The sequence below is a fragment of the Ambystoma mexicanum genome, chromosome 2p (genome assembly GCF_040938575.1).
Source record: "Ambystoma mexicanum isolate Mex_15411 chromosome 2p, UKY_AmexF1_1, whole genome shotgun sequence".
In the NCBI taxonomy this organism is placed as follows: domain Eukaryota; kingdom Metazoa; phylum Chordata; class Amphibia; order Caudata; family Ambystomatidae; genus Ambystoma; species Ambystoma mexicanum.
In genome coordinates, this window is record NC_090923.1 from 1,090,693,127 (window position 1) to 1,090,711,032 (window position 17,906).

The 17,906-nt window shown below is 51.8% G+C and overlaps 1 protein-coding gene across 6 annotated transcripts in view; it reads left to right on the forward strand.

Moving 5' to 3' along the window:
- LOC138567144 (mucin-2-like) overlaps positions 1–17,906 on the forward strand; it is a 497,812-nt gene that overhangs the window by 379,957 nt on the left and 99,949 nt on the right. The gene's annotated exons all lie outside the window — the stretch shown is intronic.

The window sequence follows — 17,906 nt, forward strand, 5'->3', positions numbered from 1 at the left end:
TTGTTACATTTTATGCGCTTGTCACGTGACACGTATATAAGACGGCAGTTCCAGGCATTCGGTGGTTCTGATCGTTCTACGTTGGCGTTACGGAGTTAAAGTTGCCTTTTCTGCGGCTTCAGTTTTCCAGTTTCCTACAGCGTTATTTCTCCCGCTCCAGTTCCTCTAAGCAGCTTAACTTCCGCGGTCCATCGCGGTGCATTCAATTACCTGCTGCGACTTTGTCCGGAGCCACTTGTTATTAATTCGGCTCCCTCTTGCCTTCGCGTTCCTTCGCAGTAGGAGATATCAGACGGCGTCCAACTGCCTTCTCCAGCTTCTTTCGGAGTCGTCAACTGTTCCCTAAGGTGGCATCCGACTTCAGCTTCAGCTTTCCTCGGAGCCATAAGCTTTTTCTCAAGACGGAGCTTGACTGCCTGCTACAGCTTTTTCGGAGCCGTCATCTGTTTCGCAAGGCGGCGTCCGACTTCCCGCTTCAGCTTCCCTGCTGTTCAGGCAGCGAACTACATACTTCAGTTCCAGTTCAGGTTGGGACAACTGTTGTGATATTCTACCTATTTTTCCTGATACCTGCTAACCAAATATAAGTAGTAGCAGGATCCCACCTCCTGGTTATTAAGATTACTGCGAGGGCAGTTTCCTCTCACAAACTGAGTATTTCTTATAAGGACACTCTATTCATTTACCTGGAACATTATCCACCTCATTCCACCTTCTGGGATTTCCATGGAGTGTTGTGCATTGGACTAATGGACGCTATACTGTACACCAACCCGAATCTAGTGTGGCCCTCGTTCCGCTCGTGTTAAATTCCTCTACTAACCTCCTTCCTTGTCGTTGTGCCTTTGGATTACCTGCTAGCTTCCTGGAATCTATTAGTGGCTGTCCTGATCAACAGGTTAGTGTAAACTAGATGGACGCTTACTGCCATTAATATCAGTTCAGGTCCTCATGTAGTTTCTTTGTATCAACAGCCTGGTGTTTATTGTTCCATACGCGCCCCTTCGACTAATAGCTCTCTTCGACTGTCGATTTTAATAGAGAGTGACATTAGTTGGAAGGCATCACTTGACTACTTCGTGCCACTTCAGATCAAGGGACCTCGGGACGTCTTCAAGTGTATCCTTTTTTGGTTACCTACCTGTATCCTTTTATTGGCGTTTACTGGTATCCAATTCATAACAGACTCGCACGTCAACCAGATAATTGACTTTGCCCATCTTGGAGAATATCCTGAAGGGTCCAGTCCACTAATCTACCAAAGCCCTAGGCCTGGTAGGCTCCTTCACAAGGATCTCCGGTACTGGTGTCCAATCCACTTGTGATGCTTTAAGGTCATGCCAGTATTTGTTCAATTCTTGGCTTGCCTTAAATTTCACTGTCGACTGACCCATCATCTGTGTCATCCTCCGTCTGAAGCCAAACACATAGTCCCCCCCCACTTGCTTGGCAGGACTTGGAGGGGTGGCTTCCAAACCTTCTCTGATCAAGCCAAGGGGGCCCATCACTGAATGGCCAAAGAGTAACTCAAAGGGGCTGAAACAAACACCCTCTTGAGGTACCTCTCTGTAAGCAAACAGCAGGCATGGTAGGAGGAGATCCCATTTCCTCCTTAGGGGCTCTTCCAAAGCACCTAGCATGTCCTTGAGAGTTTTATTAAATCTCTCCACCAGACCATTGGTCCCAGGGGGGTAAGAGGTGGAGAACTTGTATGTTACCCCACACTCTTTCCACGTGGTTTTCATGTAACTCAACATGTAGTTGGATCCTCTGTCAGCAACAACCTCCTAAGGGAATCGAACACGGGTGAAAATGCCCAGGAGAGCCCTGGCAACCACCTTGGCGGTAACCGTCGGAAGGGGTATAGCCTCAGGGTACCTAGTGGCATGATCAACCAAGACCAGGATGAACCGATGTCCACCTAAAGTGGGAGGGTCAAGGGGACCGACAATGTCGATGCCCACACTCTCATGGTGTGCCAACCAAAGGCACCAGCTGCAGTGGGGCAATAACACTGTCTCCAGTCTTGCCAGACAACTGACAAGTTGGGCAGGTCTTGCAGTGGGACTCCACTTCTACTCCCATCCGGGGCCAGTAGAAATGGGCAGAGAGCCTTTGCTTTATCTTATTGGTACCAAGATGACCAGCTAAGGGCACCTCATGCGCCAACTGCAGTAGGAAGGGCCTGTAAACCTGGGGTACCACCAACCGCTTGAGGGCACCAGGTTCAGGCTTAGTGGGCTCACTAACAAGGAGCTCCCCCTCCCAATAAATCCGGAATGTCCTAGGCACTTCTCCTTGTGCCTGGGACAGGGCCTGTTTCCTCAGACCGTCGAGAGAGTGGCATTCTCTCTGACCTTACAGAAGTCCACCCGCGAGGGTCCCCCCTTCAGCTAACAAGCATTGAAGGTCTGGGTGGTCCTCCGGGTTGAGTACCTCTCCCACAGTAGAGTCTTCTGGCACTTCTCCCACAGGAGTTGAGCCTTGGGTCCCCACAGGATCCATCCCAGCCGGAGCATGAATCCCAATGGGTGCTGCCAGAGCAGCAGGAAGAGAAGGGGTCCCTTTCGCAGAGGTGGCCTTCTTGCTCTTCCTTCTTCATGGTGCCTTGGGTTTCCGCTGTCGGCGAGGGTACCGGACCCGGTGTGACCTGTAATCGGGTAACTGCCGCAGCAGTCATGGGTAGACCATCTGCGATCATCCCCAATTATACCAAATAACTTCCTAACAAAATGTTAGCAGGTACATTGTCCTGAACCGGGACAGGAAGCTTTGCTGTCTTGTCTCCAATCATAATATTGACTAAGGTTACAGGCGATATTTGGGAGGGCCACCAGCTAACCTGGTGGTTCTCAGAGGAGCTGCTACATAGTCCTCTGGCTTGACCAGGGTCCTGTCATGCTTGCCCCAGCGGCTCTCAAGCCCGTAGAAGTCTGGCCATTCAAGAGGATACTTCTCAAAAACCTAGGGGTGTTTTGTGGGATTGTCGCCAGTACTTCTGCGTACTAGTCTCAGGCTCCAAGGGACACTAGGGAAATCTTTACAGGAGCACCGAATGTGATTCCAGTATAGGAGGGGAGGACAGTGGCCTACACCTCAGGTATGGAGTAGGGGTAGGTCAGGCTGACAGCCTGGACTCCAAGTGCCTTAACCTTACACTTAGGGTCACGCCTCTTGTGGTCCAGAGCCCCACAGTTCCAACAAGTGCCAGTAGTGCAGGGTACGGTACTGGAACCACTGGGACCCTGCTTTGCAGCAGGCGGACCACTACTCTTACTCCCACCCACAAAGGACTTATCCCCACTAGATCTTTGGGGCTTAGGAGAGGAAGGTTTTGGTTTACCCGACCGATTGCCTTTGGGACTCCTCAGCCTTCTCAGAGGTCCCCTGTTCTTTGTCCTTTTCCTTCCCACTGGAGTCCTTTGGGGACTCCCGCTTGTCAGCCAGCCTGGCCAGCTTAAAGGGATCTAAAATGTTCTGTCAGCAACATACTGATGCAGCTCCGGTGAACAGGCTTCTGAAAAATGCTCTAAAAACACAAGGTGTGATAATTCAACAAACATTTCGCTTTGTAACCATCAATCCACCCCATCATGTTAATGTGCGCAGCACTCACCCAGTCAATCCAAGACACATTCTCTCTCTTCTTAAATTCCCTGAACCTTTTAAGGTATTGGGTCGGTGTCTTGCCAAACTTAGCAATCAAAGCAGACTTCATGCACTGATACCGACTCGGTTTTTTCACACTCAGTTTCAGAATACAGTCATAGCCCGTCTGAGGCACTCTGCTTAACAAACACTTAGCCCATTCTCTTATCAACATCATGAATTGCACAAACCATTTAAAACGCTTCAATTCACTGGAGGATATCTGAACCCTCAACATACACATACACCGAATCTTTCATAAACTTGGTGGCTTGGGACCTGACACGCAACTGGTTTCGCTGAAATCTCCACTAACTTTCTCGAGCTGGATTTTCTGACATTCAGTGTCCTTGTTTTTTTAGTTCCAAGGTCCTTAATCCTTTTCCAGATCCCTGGCTTTAAGGTTCACTTGTTGTGCCAACTCCTATTTCTTATGCTCAGCTTCGGTTTCCAAACTTTTGTATTCAAAGGCTAACTGCATCCTTAACTCAAGTTCCAATGCATTCCCTCAAGAAACATGGCTGGAGGTCGGCAGGAATGGTGGCATTCCCAGATTCAGATTCAGTGACAACCCCAGGAGCAGAGTCCTCATTGGTTGCATTCCCCCTTCAAGAGCTTCACAATCAGTCTGGTAGTCGACCAGGGCAACAATCAGCTCAGCCCTAGACTTCTCTACAAAGTCTAAATCCCTGGCTTCACAAGCACGCTGGAGAGCCTCATCCTAGTCAATTTACCATTTGCAACATATTCCATTGCTTGCAATGGAGTTATCTTGTACACAACTAAACCTCAATTTAACAAAGTGGAGATATTTTTTAAGTGGCACGGTTACACACTGATTCCTAAAACCATCGGCTGAGTAGTCTCCCCCCCCCCTTCGCTCTTGTTCCTTGTACCCAGACTATGGAATAATATGACAAGCAGACTTGGGTGTGGAAAACTTATAGGCCGTAGGCTTATTTTCTACAGAAAACAACACCAAAACATAACATAACAGAATACATCACACCAGATGCTTTTGTGCACTTCGTGTCCAGGCTAGGAGGAGATGCCCAGCCTTCTCCTCAGCAAGTCTTTGTTACCCTTGGGCATCCGACCCCGGACACGTGCCGCCGCCTACGACTTTCTTCTACCGTGTACCGAAGAAAGTACTCAGCGTTCCGGTTCCTCCTCCTTTCTCCTTTCCTTCCTTTTTGCAGGGTGGGTTGGGTGGCAAAATGTTTCCTTCTCCCCCTTTTCCAGGCCCTAGGAGCTTACCCGAATGAGGTGAGCTCCTTACCTGGTGTGTCCTTCTCTTGGTTTCTGTGGGGTTACTTATACTCCCCTGCTCCTTTGCTGTCCCTTTGGGGGCCTGGCTTCCCTGGCCCCCCCTGTTGCTTTTCCTTCGCACCTTTCCCTGTTGTGTTGCTTGTTTCCTGGCAGCACCAGGGGTGGGGGTGCCGCCTGGCTGCCCCTCCCCTTGCTTTTCGCGCCGTTTCGTCCCCCACCCTGCGCCTAACCCCCCAGGCCCTCCATCGTGCCGTACTTTGTACGGTACGGGGCCTGGGGCATAGGCTGAGTAGTGTGGGCCCCTCCCTTCGCTCTTCTTCCTTGTACCCAGACTATGGAATAATATGACAAGCAGACTTGGGTGTGGAAAACGTATAGGCCTTAGGCTTATTTATTTTCTACAGAAAATAATACCAAAACATAACAGAATACATCACACCAGAGGCTTTTTGGCACTTCGTGACCAGGGTTGGAGGTGATGCCCAGCCTTCTCCTCAGCAAGTCTTTGTTACCCTTGGGCATCCGACCCCGGACACGTGCCGCCACACCGGAGTTGATGTTGCCTCAGCCGCTCAGGTCCCCCCAAAAGCGCCCCTATCTGCCCAGAGAATGCTGCTAACACAAAAAACCCCCTTCCCTTAGTCGACAGGTGCACCCCAGGTTCTCCGTGCTATAAATTCTGACATGAAACTTTCTGTTTTTCCGCCCATTGCGTGCCATGCTACGCAGTATACCTGCTGCCTCTATGGTAGTGGTCCTTCTCTCCGATGCAGTTCAGGTATATTGCTCTCCCTCTACCCGACTGGTATACTAACCTCGCTTTTTGCCTGGCCCTCCCCATCTATCGTGTTACGGGCCATTAGTTCCCCTGCCCTGAAAGCCCCATGGTATGCCACGGCCCAGCTTTTCTTATTCCCTTTGGCCAATGCATCTTCCCAACATTCACCCCTTTTTGCCGAAATTACACCCACGTCCTGCGCTCCTGTTTCCGCCACTGCATTTATTACCTGCTTTTCGTACTGCTTACCCGTTTTGTACGTTAGGGCGTTCCTTGCTTGCTTATGACCCGCCCTGTATCCTTTTTCCCTTTTGAGTTAACCTTGTAGTCAACCGTACTTTCCTTTCCAGGTTTTTAATGGACTTTTCTTTTTCCTTTTGGCCAATGCCTCTTCCAAACCTTCACACACTTTCTCTGCCGCAATTTTTTCTTCTTTTTTTTTTTTTACATTGCACTCCCCTGCGGTTTTCCTTTTCATTTTTGCGTTAACCTTGTAGTTAACCGTTCTTATCATTCCGGAGCTTTTCCTGGACATTTCCACTTTTCTTTTTCCCTTTGGCCAATGCCCTTACCAAGCATGCACACCTTTTCTCCGCCGAAAAGAACAAGTTACTTTCTTACCTGGTAACGTTCTTTCGATGGGATGGTCCGACGACGTATTCCATATCTATGACAGGTAATGTCCACAGCTGTGCTGCTTCCGAAAATCTTTGGCGTCTGCGTCGATGCGCCGTCCCAGAGGACCTCCTCCAATGGCCGACGTCACCCGATGTGATAAGTAGGACGCACAACGCCCATAGCCTCAGTTATAGTTTTTTCCCAGAACGTGTGCCACCAGTTTTCTGCCAGTCAGACACACAAGGCCTTGCGGAACGCAAGCTGCAATCGCAAAAGAAATTCTGCAGCGGGGAAGCGATATGGAATACGTCGTCGGACCATCCCATCGAAAGAACGTTACCAGGTAAGAAAGTAACTTGTTCTTCGAGGGGATTGGGTCCTCCGACGTATTCCATATCTATGACAGACTCCCAAAGCAGTACCAAGCAAGGAGGTGGGAAAGAATTTAGAATACAAATTTAGCATGCCCAATCAAATTGCGGAATAGAGAACTGCCTTGCCAAAGGCCAGATTTTGCCCTCTGATGGAATCGAGGGAGTAGTGACGTACAAAAGTATGTACTGAAGCCCAGGTGGCTGCATCACAGATGTGACCAATAGGAACTCCCCTCTGCAGAGCAGTAGATGCAGCCACTCCCATGGTAGAATGGGCCCGCAAGCCAGCCGGAGGATCCTTACCCGCCAAGCGGTGACACTCGGAGATAGCTAAAATAATCCAACGAGACAAAGTCTGTTTCGTCATAGCTTGTCCCAAACGCTTTCCAGCGTAACCAATGAAAAGTTGATAGTCCACTCTGACCCGGGACATGCGTGAAATATAAAAGATCAAAGCTCTCCTAGGATCAAGCCTATGGAGCCTCTCCTCTTCCTTACCAGGATGTGGAGGAGGATAGAACGCCGGAAGAACAACCTTCTGGCTCAAATGAAATTCCGAAACCACCTTCGGAAGAAAAGAAGGACGAACTCTAAGGACAACCCTGTCCTTATGAAACACAGTGAAGGGTGGCTTAACTGAAAGTGCCTGTAACTCACTCACTCTGCGAGTGGAAGTAACCACAACCAAAAACACAGTTTTCAGAGATAACAGCCTCAAAGGGCAAGAATGTAAAGGCTCAAATGGAGCACCCATAAGAAACTTAAGGACAAGGTTCAAATCCCAACCTGGCACCAGAAAAGGTGACGGAGGGAACACATTAGTGAGACTTTCAAAAACTGCGAAATTAAAGGAATTTTAAAATAGGAACACTCTTCAGACGAGCGCTTAAATATGGACAGCGCCGCCAGTTAACCTTTAATGGTCCCCACTTGCAAGCCCCTGTGGGCCAAAGAAAGCAGAAAAGACAGAACCATGAGAATGTCACATTCAAAAGGATCCACATTCTGAACTCTGCACCAGTCGCATAACTTTCTCCAACGGCAAAGGTACACAGACTAAGTTCCCGGCTGCCTGGCCGAGAGCAACACCTCCATCACGTCTTCAGGGAGGTCCCAATCCTTATACCTCAACCTTTCAGAAGCCAAGCGTGAAGATTGAGGGATCTGACCTCTGGATGGAGAACCTGACCCCCCTCCCGTGAGAGCAGATCGTCTCGGTAGGGAAGACGACGTGGAGGGCAGATGGACAAGTCTAGAAGGTCCGGGTACCACGTCCTCAAGGCCCACGCCGGAGCAATGAGGATCATCCGGGAACCGAACCTCCGCAGCACTTGCGGGATGATGGGGACTGGAGGAAACGCGTACAGCAGTGGGAATGACCACTCCACCACAAACGCGTCACCTAAGGCTCCTTTTGGAGGAAATTCCCGCGAGCAAAACCTTTCGCACTTCCGGTTGACACTGGAGGCAAAGAGCTCCACTTGAGGGGTTCCCCCAAAGGGCGAAGATCTCCAGGAGAATCTCCTAAGCCAGCTCCCACTCGTGAGAGATCGAGCTCTGCCTGCTCAGAGCGTCCGCCGTCTCGTTGTCGTCTCCGGCCAGATGAACAGCCGAGATCGAAACTTCCTGCTGGATGGCCCACAATTCGAGCTGCATCGCCTCCCTGCACATCGGAAGTGACCCTGCCCCCCCCCTTTTTGTTGAGGTAGTGCATGGCCACCGTGTTGTCCGTTAGAATCAGGACACTCTTTCTGCGCACAGTCGGCAAAAAAGCCTTCAGGGCTAGCCTGACAGCCCTCAGCTCCAACAGATTGATAGAGTCTGGACTCCGACGGAGACCAACGACCGCTGACTGTCAAATCGTTGGCATGAGCTCCCCATCCCGTGAGCGATGCGTCCGTCATGATCGTCACCTCCGGCCAGGGCAGCCAAAATGGGGCCCCCTTCATCAGATTGCCCTCGACGGCCCATCACAGAAGGTCCCGGCCCACCGAGGGCGGCACCTGAACAGGGTCCGACAGCCTGCCGGAGGATTGAGACCACTGGAGCTTGAGTGCCCACTGCAAAGATCTCATCCGCAGACGAGCCTCTGGCACCAGAAGAACGCAGGATGCCATGAGGCTGAGCAGTCTCAAGAACTCGGAAGCTGGGAGATCCTGGGCAAAATGAAACTTGTGCACCATCTGCTGAATGTGAAGAGCCCTCACCTGAGGAGGAAAACACTGCCCAAGGGACGTGTCGAGCACTGCTCCGATGTACTGGAGCCGCTGCGTTGGTGTCAAATGGGACTTCTTTAAATTGAGGGAGAAGCCCAGCCTGTGAAGGGAGTGGCAGGTGACGGACACATGATCCAGGACTTGCTCGGAAGAGCTCCCCCTGATCAACCAATCGTCCAGGTAGGGGTAGACGTGAATCCCCCCTTTCCTAAGATGCGCTGCCAACACCACCATGAGCTTGGTGAAAACCCTTGGGGCGGAGGTCAATCCGAACGGCAGGACCCGAAACTGAAAGTGCGAGTCGCCAACCGCGAACCTCAGGTACTTCTTGTGCTTGGGATGGATCGGCACATGGAAGTAAGCATCCTTGAGGTCGAGAGACACCAACCAGTCCTGAAGTTGAAGGGCCTGGAGGACTTGAGAAAGTCACCATCTTGAACTTGTCCTTCCTGAGGAGTTTGTTCAAACCACGCAAGTCAATGATGGGTCTCAATCCCCCATCTTTCTTCGATATCAAAAAATAAGGGGAATACCATCCCTTGTTCCTCTCCACTACAGGCACCAGTTCTATGGCGTCTTTCTCCAGCAGGGCTTGAATTTCCTGCGCAAGGAGCGGATCCGGACTCTTCAAAGAGAGGCACCCTGGTGGATTGTCGTGGGGCCTCTGCCGAAAAGGAAGACAGTAGCCGTGGGTTATGATCTCCAAAACCCACACATCCGAAGTAATGGCTTGCCACTCTACAAGATGCTGCGCCAGCCTTCCCCCAACCGGCGAACCATGGGACCTGGCCTAATGACTGAGTGGTAGCGGCTGCGGCGTTGCCCGAGGGCAAAGAGGCAACTGCCCGAGCAGCCTTGTCACCTCGAGTACCTTTATTTCCACCTCTGGCACTCTTACGATGACCTCTTTGACTGCTAGCTCCCCTCGCTTTACTGAATGACGAATAATAGCGAAAGAAACCTCCCCTCCATTGCTGTCCCCTAGGACGAAAAGGCAGAGGTTGCCAAACTGCAGCGCCCAACGACTTAGCTGCAGCTTTGGAGGTCTGCAACCTCTCAAGGCTCTCGTCAGCCTTGCTGCCAAAAAGGTGTTCACCATCAAAGGGCATGTTGAGGAGCCGGGACTGCACATCAGGAGCGAACCCGGACCTCCGCAACCACGCAAACCTGCGCATTACGGTGCTCGCCGCCATGGACCGGCTGACACAATCCGCCAAGTCCAAACCTGACTGAACAGCCTCACACATGGCATCCTTGCCATCCTGAACCATAGCAAGGAAACCATCCCGTTCGTCCCCTTCGGAAATATGTTCAGCCGCTAATGCAACAGAGTTCCACAGAAAGTGTGTGAAACGAGACAAGGCACATATGGAGTTGGCCGCCTGAAGCGCCATACCTCCCGAAGAAAACACTTTCTTCGTCCAGCCGTCAAAACGTTTGTCGTCCTTATCAGGAGGGATGGTAGGATACGACGCCTGCTTTTCCGGGGCCGTAGCCGCCTGCACCACCAAACTCTCCGGAGTGGGGTGCCTAGACAAGTAGCAGGGGTCGCTACTGGCTGGACGGTATTTTTGCAACAAAGACTTGCCCACTGCCGGGAGACTCTCCGGAGCAGTCCAAGCCACCGCCACCCTTCTCTGCAGAGCCATATGAAAAGGCAAAACCGGGTCAGTGGGGGGACCGAGATCAAGGATGTCCGTGAGATCATCCTGAACGAACTCCCCTGGGGGAGCTGACCAACCCAAATACTCGGTGACCCGAGACATAAGGCTCCGATATGAAGAATCGGCATGAGTGCCAGGCTCCGGCCTACTAAACTCCACCTCCAGAGAGGTGTCCAGTCCACTGGCATCATGCAGCGACTGCCGCAGGTCATCAAACTGGCTATGGCCCGAGATAAGTTCATCTGGAACCGTAACCGGAACCAGGCCGCCATCAGAGCCTTCATCCCCCTCTGAAATGTACTCCAGGCGGGGAGAAGAAGACCTCTGGGGACCAAAGCAGTGCCTGACCTTAGCCAGAGCCTTTCTAGGGGCAAACCCCGTGCCACGGGGCCCCTCCGACACCACCGCCTCGAAAGGCGTCGAGGGCGCCGATTCGTTCGGCGCAGACAGAAAAGGCGTCGACGTCGAGCGAATCCGCGTCGACGTCAGCTGTAGCGCCAGCATCGGCGGCGTCGACACAGGCCTCGAAGCCGGAGCTCCGAGCGCGTCTCTCGACGACCTTGGCGCCAATGACCCCCTCGGAGGCGGAGCCTCGAGAGAAATCGTCGACGACCTCGGCACCACAGGCGTCGACGTCTTCTTCAAAGATGGCACAGGATCACGCAGTCTCGAGCGAGTCGAGGACCGGGACCTGGAACGGGCATGGCGAGAACGGCTACCCTTGTCCGAGGGGGACCTCTCCCGCGAGTCGTGCCGACCACCGAAGCCCGAAGGCGTACGAGCGGTGCCGACCGACCCCACTCGGAGGCGCGGACGGACCGGTGCCCTGCGATTCAAGAATCGCTAGCATCTGCTTCCTGAAGGAAGCCCATTCCTCTGGTGTCGCTTGAATGCAGGGATAAGCGACCCGCCGACGGGCGGAGTCCTCGGAAGAGGACGGAGAAGGCGACCTATGCCGGCGCTTCCGGGAATACCTTGAAGAGGCGGAGGAGTGGCGAGACCGACTCCTGGAAGGAGACCCACTGGACTTCCGACGATGACGCGGAGAGTCGCCCCTCGAGACAGCTTCTTCTTGCGTTACCGCAAGGCCTTTGCCGTGAGCGACTGGCAGTCGATACAGTCGTCCGTATCGTGGGCCTCCCGAGGCACCAGAGGCAGGTGTCGTGCGAGTCTGTGACCGACATCTTGGACAGACAGTCCCTGCATTTCTTGAAGCCCGGACGCGGGGTTGAAGACGAAGAAGACATCGCCACAAACAGGTCTTCACAACAAACCGAACAGGTTCAACGAACCGAGAATTGAAAACAACAAACTCCAACGAGTCGAGGTGTACCGAGGTTCACGAAGCGAACACGTTCGCGGAAAAAACGGAACTGAGGATATGGGTGTCGTGCGTCCTACTTATCACATCGGGTGACGTCAGCCGTCGGAGGAGGTCCTCGACGCAGGACGCAGACGCCAAAGATTTTCCGAAGCAGCACAGCTGTGGACATTACCTGTCATAGATATGTAATACGTCGGAGGTCCCAACCCCCTCGAAATTATTATTATTATTATTTTTTTTTTACTTTTTGAGTTAACCTTATAGTCAACCGTTCTTCCCTTTCCAGAGTTTTTGATGGGACCCATGCCTTCTTTGGCGTGGGCGTTTTCTCCTTTCTGGTGCCCGGCCTTGGATCCCTGAACCTCTCGCCACTGAAAATGCGCCAAGGTGACAGCTACACTTTTAATACAACTGGGCATGATGCACCCCCTGCACCACTGCCATGTTAACTGACTGCACCACTATTTCTTTATTATTCAGCTCCTCTCCCGCTGCACATAATGCTATCCAGCTAGGAAACAATTCCCGCCTGCGTGTTATTCCTAGCTCACGCAGCCTCCGCCAAGTCCCCTTGCCGCACCCGTGAGCAACACTCTTTTCCCCTTCCTTGGCTCAATGCTTCTTTAAAAAACAACTTTCACTTGTTCTATGACCCTTCCCGCCGTATTTAGCTTTTCAGCTAATGCTTGCAGTTCTGTTACAGTGGCCTTGTTCCTCCCTTTTAGCTGACTGCCTCTTGCCGGACTGAGCCTCCCCTCTATCAATATGCCATGAGCTGGCACGCCCCATATGTAGACATTTGCCTCTGCAATATTCCTCCTCCCCTTGCATACCTAGCCATTTCTGTGATTCCTTTTTCTTGATCAACTCTTCTTTTCGTGGTCCTCTTCATTCCATGCATCCCCCCCGCATGCCTTGTATACTTTTAACGCCCTCTGCTGATATGCTACCAATGCTATCCTGTCCTCTGGGAATTTCTGTAATATAATGGTGGGCATTTGTCTGGAAGGCAGTCATCCAGCTGTCGAAGCTCTTTACTACTGTTGCCCTCCTCAGTACACCTTTCTCGTCCTCTTTTATATCTTCTATTGACCCATTCATCACTCTTTTTTGAGAACTTAGCAGAGAATAAATGTCAACCAACTCTTTTCACCATATTTTTTCCCCTTTACCTTGTAGTTTATATACCATCCCCTTGCCTTCGTGGACCTGCCCTGTGGGTCCTTTCTCATTGTTGGTCTGCCGTATTTAGTCATGAGTGGTCCCCTTTCTTTGTCTGCTTTAACTGCAGCTGCTACCACTGGTGGTGCCACCCCCTGCGGTGGGTTCCCTGCCACTGGTACTGCTATTGCTCCTATAGGTCCTATTGGCTGTGGATTGGTACCTTGCGGTACCCCTCCCGAGTTTGGCACTATTGGTGCCCCCTGAAGTGTTGGGGCCGGAGTCCCTCTGAGTTCCGACCCTGCCTCCCCCTCCTTGTTTACGACACCTTTCCATTTATCCCATGCCTTCCAATGATCCCCTTTCTCATTATCGCTGCTCTCTGTTTCGGATGATGAAACCCCTTGCCCACTAACTCTTTGTTCTCTAAGGTGGATTTCAGATTTTTGGGGTGTTCTGAGACCCATGTTATTCTATTTGTAATCACTTCTGTAATCGTTTTGCCAGTATTGCTTTCTATGATATCCTCCCGCACTTTGCTCCCTGTTGTCCCATTTCTCCTTTAAAACCTTTAATATGTACAGGTTGAAGTTTTCCTCATCCCAACCTATATCTGGGAAGCAAACCATTTCCTTCCTAACTTCGTGGTCATACTCTTTCCATATCCCCCCCACCCCCCTAAATGCTTTGTACCTTCAAGACTCCCTGCTGGTATGTTACCAACGGTACCCCGTCCTCTGGGTATTTTTGCAGTATAATAGTGGACATTATTTGAAAAGCCGCCATCCATTTATCAAAAACTCTTTGGTACCTTAATAAGCCTCTCATCCTCCTTTATGTCCTCTATTGATACATTCTGTCCTTTATTTTGGCATTCTACCAGGGCAAGTCTGATGCTCTACCGACTAAGCTATCCGGGCCCTTCAAAAAATATCTATGAACTCTTTTCTCCCTATTTTCTCCTTTACCTTCTCCTTAATGTGCCATGCCTGTGCCTTCATGGACCGGCCTTGGGTGTCCTTACCAACCGTGGGCCTACCATACTGGGTCACCCTCCTTCCCTGCTGCACCAGTGAGTGGCCCTGCTGGGACTATGACTGTCCCTTGTATTGGTACATGGGTGAACCCTGCAGGTGTCATCGGTAAGCTGGGGTTCATCCCCTGGGGAATAGACCCTGGCGGAATCCCTTGTGCCACCCCTGTGGTATGGGGACCCCGTTGTCTGCTGGCCCTGGCCCTCCTGCCCCTTGACCGTCACCTGCACTTTCTACCCTTGCCCTTTTCTGTTTATCCTTACTCATTACCCCCTTCCATTTTACCCATGCCTGCAAGTGGTCCCTTTCTTCGTCCTCGTTACTTTCAGTTTCAGATGACACCACCCTTTGTTCAACCCCGTGCTTTCTGTGCCCCACGGGCTCTGGGCGACTTACCCTGAGCCGTGATGCATGTTTTCAACATTTTTACAATTTTTGTTGTTGGAGGATTGTCTCAAACCCCCCCCCCCCCAACCTTTCGGGTACAAGTCACAGCGTGTACTGACTGCACCACAGGGATTGGCTTATAGCTTCTGTGTAGCTGACCCTTTAAGCCGTTTTGGCTCTGATGTCAGTAAAGCTCCCCTTTTCGCCCGTTGGCGCTCCTCTTCGTGAAAAAATTGAGTCTTACTTGACCCCAGCGTGATCTGAACACGCAACCTTCTGATCTGGAGTCAGGGGTGCTACCTTTGTGCCACGGGGTCCTTGTGCCCATTTTCCCCTGTATTGATCCCTTTTAGGCCTGCTGCTGCTGTGTTTCTCTTTCCAAATTACTTCTGTTGAACCTGGTTGCCAGGCAACGCCTCCCGGGCAAAGGTTGCAGTCCTCCTTCGTTCGTGTGGGCGGTGCGGCCCCTCTTCCCTGGCTCGCTCGCTGTGGCTGAGTGTTGTCTCCGCCTCCCTGCTCTGCTTCCACGGTCCTCCAGCTGCCTCTCCCCGCGGTGCTCCGTCTCCCTGCTGCTGGACGGTGCCGCGCTCCTCACGCTGGCCCCTCCGACCGCTGTCGACATCCTGGTTCGCCAGCTGTTTCTTCTTCCGACGTGGATCTTCCCTCGCAGTCGGTCTGGACGGTTCCTTCTTCTCCGGCGAATACCTTCTCTGGTCCCTGGCACGACAAGCTCCTTCTGCTTACCCGCAGAGGTGAGCGACCGCTTCTCCTCCTTTTTTTCGGATGACTCCTTTCTGCTTACCCGCAGAGGTGAGCGATCGCTTCTCCTTTTTCGGATGACTCCTTTCCGCTTACCCGCAGAGGTGAGCGACCACTTCTCCTTTTTCGGATGACTGCTTTCCGCTTAGCCGCTGAGGTGAGTGAAAACTGCACGATCCTGGGGAATAGAAAACACGCAAAATGTTTCCTTCTCCCCCTTTTCCAGGCCTTAGGAGCTTACCCGAATGAGGTGAGCTCCTTACCTGGTTTGTCCTTCTCTTGGCTACTTATACTCCCCTGCTCCTTTGTTGTCCCTTTGGGGGCCGGGCTTCCCCTGCCCCCCCTGTTGCTTTTCCTTTGCACCTTTCCCTGTTGTGTTGCTTGTTTCCTGGCAGCACCAGGGGTGGGGGCGCCGCCTGGATGCCCCTCCCCTTGCTTTTCGCTCCATTTCGTCCCACACCCTGCACCTAACCCCCCAGGCCCTCCATCGTGGCGTACGGTACTTTGTACGGTACGGGGCCTGGGGCATAAGCATCCCACCGCTGCCACCAGTGTAAAGGACCGCAGCGGTGGGAGGCGTCTGTACTCCTGCTCTCTATAAGGCAGAGGAGAGGCACAGCGGACCCCAGGCAAGATTCTCTATTGTTGGTAGCAATGGACGGCAATCCAGGCCTAGCTTCTCAGGACGTGTTGTGGGCTGGTTCTTAAGTACAGTGTAGCTCCCAAGCACCCACAAAGGAATGTCCACACTATTAGTTAAAACAGTAAATAAGGTTCAAGGTTATTACAATCACGATAATACACTATGTGCTCCCACAATTCTTAAATGGTAAATCTATACAGTTCTAGGTGGTACCACGATTACTCTGATTCCATTAAAATGCATCAACTGTACTCAGTTCAAATAGCATACGAATCAACACAGCAAAACAATATCAACCATAGACTTAAGAGGAAAACAAGTTGGTTAGACAATTACCAGAATACCAGGCCCCTACCACTAGGCACAGTTCTGTATGAGGATTCCCTCCACCTGGGCAACCTTTAAATGAAGATGCACTACAAGCCCAGTCTGTATATTGTCTATTAAAGTCTCATCTTGTATAGTTCTGCAACCCAAATATACCTTGCATTGTAGAGTTCGTCTGGGAATCGATGGGCCATACTTGAGTGCGCTCCCTTTCAGGCAGAAGCCACGGATCGGTGAACTTACAAGATGAAGAAAAAGGTGAACAGCGGTCGTCGAGGGGGTAGATTCGATCTTCGCAGTGCTCGTTGCCGAAAGCTCGTGAACGTCCTGTGAAGGAGAGGCATGCGGTGCACCTCGGCGATGATTGTTCGTTGCCGCAAAGAGTGGATGAAGAACTTTGGCCCAGCAAGGGCATTGAGTTGTTGGCGTTTGGCATCGACGGACCGTTCCACGGCTGGCTTCAGTAGCTTCGTCTGCCTCTCTAAGGTCTTCGGGTGGCGGGAAACCCACCGGCGGATTCTCCTCGGTCGTCGACGACCTTGACTTTCTCCGGCAGCATGAAAGCGGTCGACGGTGATGAACAAGGGGGTGCTTGGATCAAATGTTCTTAGGCAAAGGGATCATGCCGGCTGCAGTCGGCGACAGCAGATGGCTGCCTGGTGCTTCTTTTAGTCCCCCTCAGCGCTCCCCTTCTCCAATCAGCAGCCTTTCGAGGGTCTGACTTTAAGGGAGCTTTGGCGAAGGTTAGCGGTGCACGATGGTCCCGTGTAGCTCGGGAAGAGGTCTCCTTACCAGGTCCTCTCTTGGATCAGTTCTTGAAGGCACAGCAGTTTTCACATTACACGGAAGGGAACAGCGGTTCACCTTATTCCCGCTCGGCTTTGAGTGTAAGCATCAAGTATCAACTTCAGCTTCTGAACAATTTCTAGCAGTGAAAGGCCCCCAGATATACTGTTGATCTCCCATTCACTCCGCTGAGTCACACTCAGGCAACCAATCACTCAGAAGGGCAGTCAGTCAGGCAGCCAATCAGGCACACGTTGCATTCAGGCCATTCTTCTCCATCCAGACACTCACAACACAGAATGTGAATTCGGACAAGCACTCTGCCATTCAACACTACACACTGCATTCATATCAGTTTCGGGCAGGGCTGTTTCAGTCATTGTGTCAAACACCAGATACTAGGACAACCACAACACAAAATGCATATTCATCACACACTACATTCAACCAGGTCCCACCCCACGGGCGTACCCACAATATACAGTCGTTGGGAAGGCTCCAGCCAGTCTGGTCGGCACTTCCCCACACTAACATATATGGAACTTCCACCCAACAGCTAGTCAGGGGCAAGGGACAGAGTCAGGGCTTCCCGGGACTTCGGGAAAACCAAGGTAACGGGCGATGGAAGGCAAGAGGCCACAGGGGCCATCTCATCTCCATCAGGAATCTAGTGATCCCAATGACAGGGGCTGAGCATCTCAAAATGGAGGATGCGCAGGGCACTTATCAATGCAGCACAGAGCTGCCACCAGCCCATACCCTGCTCTGTGGGCAACCGACAGGTGCCCAAAAACATACACTAGGAGTACAGGGTTCTACTCTCAGCCAGGGGTGCCATAAGGGTATCCCAAGAGTCTGTTCACCAAACCAAAAGAGCTGCACTGCCAGGATTCTCACATGAACTCCTGCGTGAAAAAC